This window comes from Macrotis lagotis, chromosome 1, assembly GCF_037893015.1.
Source record: "Macrotis lagotis isolate mMagLag1 chromosome 1, bilby.v1.9.chrom.fasta, whole genome shotgun sequence".
NCBI classification, from domain to species: Eukaryota; Metazoa; Chordata; class Mammalia; order Peramelemorphia; family Peramelidae; genus Macrotis; species Macrotis lagotis.
Genome location: NC_133658.1, coordinates 840017189 through 840029718, shown reverse-complemented (window position 1 = coordinate 840029718; position 12530 = coordinate 840017189).

Below are 12530 nucleotides of genomic sequence, written 5' to 3'. Positions count from 1 at the left end.
ATATATATGAGGATGCCCCCATAGGTTGTTTAACAAATAGATTTCTATAGTCAAAGGATAGAGAGATGATAGATATAGACAGACAGATAGACAAATATGTGTAAATCCTGTATTTAAATATGTGAGAGTGTGTGAGTGGTGTGTGTGTGTGTGTGTGTGTGTAAATCCTCCCTTAGACATTTATTAGCTATGTTGGCACAAAGATATTACTTAATCTTCCCCCTTCTGTAAAATGGGGCTAATAGTGGAACTTCCCTTATGTGGATTGTAAAGATCTAATGAAATATTTTTAAACTGTTTTCTGAACCTCAAAAATGATAGTAAGGTGACATAGTGGAAACAGAAAGACATGAATTAAAATATAGTTTCAATAACTTGGTAGTTGTATGACCTTAATCAAGTGACTTACCCTCTATCTGCCTCAGTATCTTCAGTAGTTAAATGGGGATATTCATACTTATCTTCATTCATGCAGATGAAATGAGATAATATTTGTAAAACCTTAGTGCTTAGAACATAGAGGTCATTTATCATCCCACCCGCTCTCCCCTAAATGTGAGTTTCTCTTTTTATCTGGATCTGGATGCCAAGACCACCTCTCTCTTTTTTACTATTAGGAGACACCCTGTTTTCCAGAACTTGTGTCCAACAACCAAATTGTGTCCCAAGGTTGTTATAATAACAATCCCTTTGTGCTCACACTTTGGATGAACTTTGCTATAGCAAAATCCCCGAGTTGCTTCTTCAACAACCCAGAGGGTCCCTGAGCTCTAACAAACATTTGCAGGAGCCATGTTCTTGTAATGAGGCCCTGTTTTAAATCAAACTTGTCTCATTGTTGCTATTAGAGTTAATGGTGACAATTATAACCTATGTAAGCTTTTTGATATTTTTCAAAACCTGTGTGGTTGAAATAACTTCTGTAAGCTCTTTGATATTTTTTGGAATTAGCAATGATTGTATAATTTCTGTAACTCTTTGCTAATTTATTTTCAGATCTGATATTATTATTACTATTAATATTGTTATTATTACTATTATAACTATTGCTATTACTATATTATTGTACTCAGGAATAATTCTTCACTGCCCTTATTTCTTCTGGAATAAAACACAAAATCATTTATTTGGAAAATAAAGCCTTTAATAATCTGATACCAACTCATTTTATTTTTTATTACATTCTTAAATTAAATTGTATTTTTACTTTAACAAAAATCTGTCCTTTTCTCCTTCTCATATATCTCCCATTGAGAAAATAAGAAAAAAAAAAAGCAACTCCACTTACAAACATGTATCATAGAACAAAATAAATTCCCATATAGCCAGTCCTTATTCTCATTAACTTTCTCTCCAGCCAAAACAATGGACAAGACAATCCATTTTCCCCCTAAATGCTTTTGGTCAGCCTCTGCCCCCTTGATTAGAGTGTTCCCTCATAATCTCTATCCTTTAGAACTGCTTAACTCCTTTCTATACTCAGCTCAAATATTATTCCAAAAAGAGAATTTTCCTGACATTTTGTAATTTGGGGTGTCACTTAGCTTGTCTATGTTTCAGCTTTTTCTGTGGTAAAATGAGGGAATTAGTCCAGAACTAGTCAAATCAGTGAGTGAGGAAGAAGAGAGAGGGTGTATAAAAGCACACATATACTTTGCTTCAGAGAAACATTTGGGGAAGACCCTTTCTCATGAGAATATTTTACTTCTTGCACTCTAACCTGTTTCTTGTTTATGAAGGAATTCAATCCAATTGGTATAAAAGATGATGTTCAAGAAATAGATGAATGAAAAAGAACAATAATTACTGAAGAAGAACCATCATGCTCATCTAGTAACCTTACAAAGTCAAGAGAATAAAAGGAAGGCCATGTGCACATTGAGTGAGTACTCTGGGGACTATATTTTAGAAAAAATTGAAAAATATTTTAAAAAGTCCCACATTATGGACATGGAGAAGATACCTGTTCCATATATCACATTTTAAACCTGCATAGAGGTAGGGTTTTATAGAACATGAAATCCTATGGTTCTGGAATCTCAGAGACTATGTGATTTAATCTTTTACTTGAGCAGGACTCCCTCCAAAGACTTCCCAAAAGTTCTGAACTCTGACTGAAGTCCTCAATGGATGGAAAATTCATTTTACCTAATGAAAAAATCCATTACTTTTTTTAGTAGATCTAAATCTTAGGAAATTATTTCCATGAAAGCAAGTTGAAATCTGCCTCTATATATCTTCCATGCATTCTGTCCTCTGGGACCAGCTCAGTCTGATATGACTTCATTAACCAATCTCTATCTACCTCATTCCCTCTTCCTGCTGACCAGAGAGCACCATATTCTGTACCTATCAGAGCATAAGACATAATTAAATGGAAATAGTAGTCATGATTTCTCAAATATTCCCTAAGTAGGTAAATCCCAGCCTTCAACCCCCCCCCAAAAAAAATAAAGGCAAATTAGGCCTATTTGGTCTTTGGGTTTTAGTTATGCTTAGAACTGTTTGTTCTTGATAAAATGTATACTGGTACCATAAGCTGGTAAGGAATACCAACTCTTTAAGGAACTGGAGCACACTGAACACTCACTTGGCAGCATCCTATTCCCTAAATATTAGGAAGGTAGTGAAGTCTATTTTCCAGTCAAAGTCCAGAGCACTTTCTCTCTGAATTCTTTGGTCCTCACACAGGATAACAGGATTTAGGGATGGTGGGATGACCACATAAAGGCAACAAGAATATGAACATACTGAGGGATGTAGTGACCAAATCGATGAGTGAGGAAGGAGAAGAGAGAGGGTGTTTAAAAAACACACGTAGTTTCTACATTCAAACTGCAAGTGCTTAGGGCCTTGAATCAAGCATCCTGAAAATGGAGACAAAAGATTGCACATAGGATATAGGAATAGGAGATTCCAATCAGGAGGCACAGTAGATTCAAGTGCTAAGCATCAGGAAAACCTGAGTTCAAATTCAGTTTTATACATGTAATAGATTTTTTCCCCTGGGCAAGACCCTTAACTGTCTTTTTGCAATAATTTCTTCTTCTCTAAAATGAACATTGTTAATTCATTCATCTCAGTCTCAGATTTCTCATTTATGATATAAGGATAATAATAGTACCTCAATCATAAGAGGACACATAAAGATTTGTATATCTTAAAATGCTTTATAAATGCTAGTTCTATTGGAATGAGCTTTTTCTTGAGATAATAACCCTGAGTTCAAAAAATCTAGTCACAATGCTTCCTAGCTACCAGAATAATGACAATCTTTTGTCTCTCTTAACCTTACTTTCCTTTATATAAAATAGATATTCGTAGGATCTAATTCACAAAAATGTCCATAAGAGAACCTGCTTTCCAAACTTCAAACAGTGAATTAATTGGAATACTTGAGACACCAAATAACTAGATCATCTTTACAAAGAGACAGGTGTATTAGAGAAAGTGTTAAACTCTGATCTTCCTGGCCTTAAAGCTGACCTTCTGTCCCTCATACCAATTATCCCTCAAAATCCTATCAACAGGAATGGAGTTATCTATGCTCTAGGTAGGTGTGTCTGTAAATGCTTAAACAGTGATGGGGATATGGGCATTTGATAAAGAATTATTGATAGAGGATAATACTCTACTAGAGCAAAAAAGGGTATTTTTGAGAGAAACCCTGAACAGAAATTTAATGAAATTCAATTTAGAATGGAACAGAAGTTGAATCTTAGTTGAAAGTGGGCATTTGCGGATCGGAAGTAGAATATAGATGTGTTAGGAAGGCACTGTGGCAGAGTGAAAAAATCCTGGTCTTGGAATTGGAAGATTAATATTTGAATCTTGGTTCTTTATATATTTTAGTTGTATGACTGAATAATTTATTTAGCCCTTTCAACCTTATTTAGAAATGGGAATTCCAATATTTGAAATCCCCTAACTGAAGGATTTTGTTGGAAAAAAAAGTTTAAGAACATTTCAAAAAGTATGGAAATGTGAATTATTGTTATGATGATGATCATCATCATCATCTTGAGGACCTAGAAGGAAAAAAGGAGTATGGATTTAGGAAAGAGAAGGATCCAAGCCTTAGGTTTCTATAAAGAAGACCTCAAGGTTCTTACAAGACAAACACAGCTAAACTGAATATCTTCCTCTGATCCTGGGTAATCTCTGGAGAGTAAATGCTAAACTTTCCTCCTTCAAGAAGAGACTTTGTTTTATTTTTATACAGAGAAGAGAGGAATTTATCCTGAAATAGAAAGATTTGAATCCCAGGTAAGGACTTTACAGATAAATTTGTTCAATCCTATCATTTTGGAGTCAAGGAAAACAGAGAGGGAATGATTTAACCAACCAGTCAAATAGTCAGGAATAGATTTTGGATATGAATCTAAGTGCACTGATTCTAAGCAGGCAATCCTAATCCTCCAGTCCCTGGTATCAGGAAGGACTGTGCTAAATTCAGGCATAACAACAATCACTTTGAGCCCTGGAGCTTTCCCCTCCCCCCAAGGTCAACTACAATCTATATCTTCAACAGGGGCTACAGAGTTTTCTCTTTGGTAGCAGACCTATATTCTGAGTCTAGAGTTCCCAGAAAAGTGTTTCTCATTGAGGAAGCTCATTAAAGGGCTCTAAGTTTATACAAACACTACCCATCAAACACCAGTGTTCAAAGATGAACACAGTTGTTTAGATACAGACTCACATATCTACATGTGTACATGCTAATTGAGATACTTTTCACTATAGCCTTACATTCACAAAAGTGATTACAAGTTCACCACAAGATCTATTCATCTATTCATGATAGACATCAAAATACGATTGATCTCCTAGACATGGACATAGATACAAATAGATGGATGATATATTGGATAAGAAAAAGGAAAACCTAAGTTTTATTCTGCCTCAGACTCTTGTTCATTATATGACCTTGACCAAGTCACTCAACATCCTTCCACCTGTTTACTCATCTATAAAATGGGAATAATGGAATAATGATGATCAAATGAGATTATATAATATATATATATATATTGCAAGTGTTGAAGCACTACAATTGTTAATATTATTAGATTAGCAATATGAAAATATTATTAAATATATTAAGTCAATAAGCATTTATTTAAAATGTATTATTGTAGGTAATCAGACATTCAACTAGGTGGGTAAGAGTCTTGATCTTAGCATCATGGAAGAACTGAGTTCAAATTCCACTAGATTCTACAACTATTAGTGTGTCCCATAGTAAGCTATTTAATCTTTCTTGTTATAATTTTCTTCCTCTAAAGATTGAGGATAACATCTACCTCCAAGGATTGTTTTGAGGATTCAGTGAGATAATATTTGCAAAGAACTTTGCAAAAATTTGAAATGATATACAAGTGCTAGCCATCATTCAGACATGCTGACACAGATGTTCATATACTTCACTGTCCTCCTTTATTTAGCATAAAAACTTAGACTCTTTAAAAAGACAGTAGAAGAGAGAGGCAGAGAGATGAAAGGGAGAAAGACCATAAATTCCGAAAGATGTTCGGTCAGAGAAACAATAATGCAGACTCTAGTAGTTCATAGTAAAATGAAGGAGATCAGGAAGATTAGTATCCCTTACAGATACTTCACCATGAAGAAAACATCCAGTTCATCAGATGTGCCATCTTTCTGGAGACTGGAATCTCGAAATTGGAAACTGGAACCTGAAACCTGAAACCTAGTTACTAAAGATATCACTGCCTTAGAATTATAATGGTCAGAAATCTGCCTTCTTGAAGCCTTGATAGGTTCTTAAAGTGGTCTGGTGAATATGGGGAGTTTTGTTTTCAATGATCACGGTTCCTAATATCAATCCCTTCCACATCAGTTTTGGCTCTTTTCCCTGCCTTCCATGGGGAAATTGGATTGTTGGTTAATCTAACTTTTTCAAGAACTTAATTTAATACCCTAAATAATCAGAGACTTTCACCTGAAAATTGTTATTTTCCAGGAGGTTAGAGAATGACTTTGTCCTAAGACAGGAGGGCAGATCTGAACTCACTCAAACCAATTGCCGATCAACAACTTCTCAAGGTACTATTGCATTTTTCAGGAAGATCTCAAATCTCTAAATATTAAAGAAATTGAATCATAGGTTTAGTATTGAAAGGAACTTTATAGGAAATTTAAACTACTCATTAGATAATTGAGTTCAGAGCCTAGATGAGGCCTGGGAGCCCCCACAGCATAGAATGGTTCTATACAGTCATGTGTCCCCAGGCAAGGAAAGGAGGTTTTTATAACAGCCCTCAGTTTCCCCAGAGGCTGTTAAAATAAAGCTATCTTAAAAACTATCTACTTCCTTGCCTCTGAGGCCCCCATATCCTCTTGGGATAACTCACAACTTTTGCCCAGAGAACAAAAATAACTAAAGAAAAGAAATACAAGTATGTACACTTGAAATACAGGCTAAACAGAACGACAAATTATGACATAGCATCACAAACTTTTGTATACACATTCACATATGTATGAGCATACCTACTTAGAATACTTAACAAATAGATCCTTGTACTTGGAGGAGGGAATAGCTTAATTCAAATCCTGCCTCAGACATTTACTATTCGACTCAGGCCACTTAATCTCTCAATCCAAGTTTTCTCCTCAATAAAATGGAGGCTAAAGCTGGGAGCCTCTTATAACATTATTGTAAAGATCAAATCAATTATTTTTAAAGTGTTTTCTAAATCTCAAAGTGACCACTAGGTGGTGGAATGGACAAATATCTGGACCAGGAGTCAAGAAAACTTGAGTTCAAACATAGCTTGATCCCAATGAAGTCATTTAATCTTTGATGTTCTCATTTTCCACAACTGTAAAATGAAGATAAAATTAATACTTATTTTCATCCGTGATGATCAAATGAGGAAATGTCTGTAGAAATTTAGTAGAATATCTGAAACATAGAGGCTCTCATTTCCTCCCTCTATAAAAATATATTATTATTGTAGTTGTTGTCATTTGTGTTTCTATTACTATATCTAATGTATACAGACATAACTGTGCTCATTCCCCTATTTTTTCAAATGGGATAAAATGCAAAACTACTTAATTAGAAGTTAAAGCTTTTAATAATATGATCATCAGTCTGTTTTATTTTTCATTTTTCATTTATTTCTCAAATCAAATTTTATTTTATTCTTAAAAAATCTCCCCCCCCCTCTTTCTCACACAACCCCTATTGGGAAAACAAAACCCCTGCTACTAATGCATAACATAAAACAAAATAAAGTCTTACATTGCCAGTCTATCTTTCTCCTTATTCACTTTTTGTCTAGTCAAAGTGATGGACAAAATATTCCATTTCCATATTCATTGTAAAATCCTTGGAATATTCTCCCTATTAATATCTCCACCCCTTAGAAAAGCATTATTTTTTCTAGAATCAATTCAAATGTCACTCCACCAGGAGACCTTTCATATTCATATCATTTCCCCTCCAAAAGAAAGCAAGCCACTTGAGGAGAGGGGGTATTTCATTTTTATCTTTGAATAGTCAGGAAGCAGTGGAGTAACTGGCTTTCAGTCAGCTTGCAATAAAAATTTCTTCACTTGAATTGAATTAAGTGAACATATGCACAAAATAATACATTCTCAAACATACTCAGGAGAGATAACACCTGCAAGCACCATATACTCAGTCTATTCAGTGCTGGGTCTGGCCTGGAAGTTAAGAGATGTGACTTAGCTCTCAGCTTGACTAAGATATTAGTTTGTAATTTAGGGTATCACTTAATTTGTCTATGTTTCAGCTTCATCACTGGTAAAATGGAATTGGGGATGGTTTTTGATCAGGTTCCTTAAACTTTTTGCTGTTATTTCAGAGAAGCCTTTGGCAGTCTGGAGAAGTTCATAGAATGATATTTTGCTTCCTACATTCATAATTGACTGAAATATTCAGTTTTATTTGGAGTTCAATGAAAATAAAGTGGGAATTATTTTCCTTTTTTTAACTTAACTGACCTCATGCATTCTCTCCATAAACCACCTCAGAGATCTGTGGAACCTAGATTAAGAATTCTTTGTCTGATTTTCTTTAATATCAATTTCAATTTTGATTTCTATGATTCAGTGATCTACATATATATAATTATTGTTTGTGTGTTTAAACATTTCTTGCTATACACTCATGTACTTGAAAATAATTAACACAGTTGAAATTTGGGGTATCAAATACTCTTTTCTCAGCTTCTCACTGCCGTGATCACCATCCTCCTCCTGACTTACCCTTTTATTGCTGTTCAGGATCTCTCATAGGGATGTTCTCTCAATTATAGGATGTCAGTTTGTACCTATGATAAATCAGACCTTGTCTATATGCTAACAAAAGGGGCCTAGACTTCCTTCCTTCACCAAAACATCCCCTCCCAAATAATCTACAACTATTTTCACAAGGACCTTCTAGAAGACAACTTCCCTGTCTTTTTTGTCAAAATCAAAGAAGGAGCATTACCAAGGGGCCACAGAGAAGGGGAAGAGAACATCATAGTCTTCATAGGCTCCTAGCTTTAAAGCTGAAAATGACCTTAGAGTTATCAAGTTCAACTGCTTCATTTTATAAATGAATAAAATGAGACTACAGAGGTTAAATGACTTGTCCAAGGTCAAAAAAGTCCAAACTGAAGTTCAATATTTTTCCACTTGAATCATGTTGCCTGTCCATTGTTGAGAGCAGAGAGGACTGTTTTCATAGACTCTTTAGTCATATGGGATCACAAACCCAGGTACCCAAGTGGCCACCAACTCTCCGACAATGATTCAACCTTCCCTTTGTTTTATTGTATTTCCTGGTCTCTTGTTTCCTCATTGCTAATGACCACATGCATCATTTATATTTAGTTTAATCATTTAAAATGTGACCTGTTTACAAAAGAGTCATAGAAAGTACAAAGATTCAGTGGGGGAAGAAGTTGTGTAATAAATTTCCATCAGCTAGGGTAAGGGTTGAACTAGATTAGATTCCCCTTCATAATATTATAAAGAGAAACCCATCTGAAGTCTGAGTTAATATTTCTCTTCTCAAATGGTCTCCTTAGGTAAGAATAGTCTTCCCCTTTTGGGAATAAAGTGCAGTTACTCACTGTTTTGTTTTATTTTTCCTATGAGAATTTATGGAAAAGAGCACATTTCTTTTTTTTTTCTTTTTTTTTTTTGGGGGGGGGTTGTGAGGTATTAGGCCTACCCAAGGTCACATGTCTGAGGTCTGATTTGAACTCTTGGCTGGCTCACTCCAGGTTTGATGCTCTAACCACTACAACACCTAGCTGCCCCAGGAGCACATTCCTAATATCATAAGACTGCAACATATGTCAACTACAAAGTAGGATGTATTTGCAGAAATTATCTTTATTTTATCTCTCCTGAATCAAAGTTGTTTTACAAGACAAGAGATTATTGAACTGGAGATTAATTTTAAAACCAAGCTAAGGTTTGGTAATAATGGATTTAGAATTTGAGAACCCAGGTATGAATTCATGCTTGGCCCCTTATTTGGCTTAAAACAAGTGTATTATTGCTATTATTGTTGCTCTTGTTTTCAGCGTGTCTCAACTTCTCTCTCTTTTAAATGAGGGGTTGAACTAGATTAGATTTCCCCTCAATTGCCTTCCAGTCCTAAAGCTATGGACCTATGACTTCCTTATTAAAAAGAGATTTGAGATAGTCTTGAAAAATTCAATGACCCCTTAATTGATCCTTTCCTTAGTTGACTGTCCAAGGCAATACAATTTTGGATTTTTTTAGTCACTCAGTCAGCCAGAGGTGAAATATAAACCCAAATCTTCTTGACTCCAAGTCCATTTCATAACAACTACACCATATTTTCTCCTTTGTTAAATATACCTGATTTCCTTTAATGAATAGAGTTCCCACAATAAACAGTCTTTGAACTGGGAAAATCACACTTTTTTCTTTTTTTTGCATATTATCCACACAAATAAATTTCAATACACACACTGAAAAAGCATATTTCTATCATCATCATCTTTGCTATCCCTAGTTTATCTAATGAGTTTGAATCTTACTTTAGATATTTCCTAGTTGTGGAATTAAGGAAAAAACTACAATTAACTTTTCAAAGTTTCAGGTACCTCTTGTGAAATTCAATAAATGCTTTCACTAACTACCTCACTGAGTGGTTGTGAGGAAAGTATTTTGCAATTCTTTAAGCACTATTTAATGAATTATTTTGTACTGTCCGGGTTAGAGTAGACAAACTTGCTTTACCTCTCATTCTAGTGGTAAGAGTTCTAAGATTTCATTAAATAGAGAGAAGGTTATGAATTGTCTAAATTGGAACTGTCATAGGCAATATTAGGTTCTGATGTAATTAAACAATATCTATTATGTTGAGGAAAGAAATGTTTTTAATACTACAATTATTCTATTTCACATATATTTCTACACAAATTTTATTTATGCCCTAGATATGTTTGCTTTAGCCCAGCATTTTAGTGAGCAAGCTATTTTATCAATTCTGTAACTGATTTCTCATTTATGATTTCATCCAAGTGGTATAAAAGATGTCAAAAAATCATAAGTATAACAGAATATCATGCTAGGGTTATTGGAGAGAATAATGATAGCTGAAGAACCATCATGCTCTCCTAGTTTCTTTGAAAGTTCTAGAGAATAAAAAGAAGACCCTGAACACATTGCATGAGTACCCTGCAGTGAACATTTTAGAGGATGTGGGAAAAGGTCCTACAAGATGGACATGGAGAGGCAGAAATCTGAGTTCATGTTCACAGGAATAGGATCATGGGGTTTTGGAGTAAAGGTCAAGAATACAATGTTTATGTTTTTCCAATCAATTTCAGTTATATTATATTTAGCAATAAAACAAATTATCTACCCTGCCTAGAGTTAAACCAAAATTGAATTCTGGCCTTATCAACCAACACCCAAACATATGGACACACAATTCTAAACATTGTCCATATGCCAATCTTTATGAACCGTATATATGTCAATCTTTTTGAAGTAGACACTCTTAACAACCACAGATCTAAGCACAACACCCAATATTACTTCTATTAATCCTTGAAAGATTTTCTGTTTATTTTTATCTTCTTCCCATGCCTCTCTGACCTTTAATCCATTTCTAAATGAGGAAGATTTTGAAATTATTTGCTCTCAACTCCTCCACTACAATTCTTATGAAATATATATGATGTATATGATAATCTCACTGTATCAGATATTTCTTCTCAATCTTCTTTCCCTTTCATTTTTTATTTCTTTTCTTGAATAAATATGCATGTCCATCTTGCTAATTTACTTATTAATTCATAGGAATCAGGAAGAACTAAGTTTGAATTCTTTCTATCTATGTGACCTTGGAAAAGTCACTTAAATTTTTATTTTCTTCAATTTACTCATCTGAAAATGTGGGTAATGATAGTACCTACCATCTTGTAGTTGTTGTAAAGATAGATAAAATGCATCTTTCTGAATTCAACTATGACCTTAGATACTTACTATCTATGTGACCTTGGCCAAAGTCACCTAAACCTGTTTGCTTCTGTAAAATGAGCTAGAGAAGGAAATGGCAATTCCTCCAGTATCTCTGTCAAAAAACCTTTTTTTTTTAAAGTGTGATAATCAAAGTTCTTAGGGACTTGAAGTCATTTTCTAGGGACCGGCTGATATTCCTTCTTCTCTCAACGCTGACATAGAGAAAGGTTAGGTCCTGGGCCAGGTTCTGGCCTGAGGGAGAGCAGAGTCCCTTGAGTGTCAGATGAGTCCTTCCTTAGAGCTGATTGGATAGGAGATAGTGATGTTCAAGGCATAAATATTGTTGTCCCCCGGCTCCATGGTAGATGATGGATAGGAATTTATTTGTGCTGATAAGCGGTCAAAACATCTAATGAACCCTATTCATACTATCTGTAATATCTTATTTTATTAGGATTTTTTTTTCTTTCAGATCAGTATTCTTACAATCACCCCCTTATCATGCTTATGCCCAGAAATAGTTACTGACTAAAGGGCTGGTAATTGTACAAATGTAGTACCAGGCTTTAAAGCTAAGGAAAGAAGACAAATCTAAGAGAGGACTCTAAGTGAAAGTAGATTGAAGAACCCATGGACCACATGGATAAACATCCACGGCTTGTCACGGTAACCATTCCATGTGCAAAGTGCACACAGGGTGAAAATCTAGTGGACATTTGCAGGGGAGATCCACCCAAAAGTTTCTTGAGTGTTCCTGAGAGGAATTGAGACTTTAAAAAGAGGGGTGAGTGGAGAGAAAATGTTTCCCAAATTCTTAGCCTGAGAACTCATTGTTTTGGGGGAGGGTTCATTCTGTCTAGGCAGGTAACTGGAATGAGAATTGCCTGATGGATATATATATATATATATATATATATATATATATATATATATATATATTGAAAAAAGAGCAGGAGAGATTGGATGTATCCATGAAATCTATTGACTAAACACAATGTGTTGGGAAAAATCTTTTAGTGAACAGATCCTGTGAGCTGAGTTTCGCC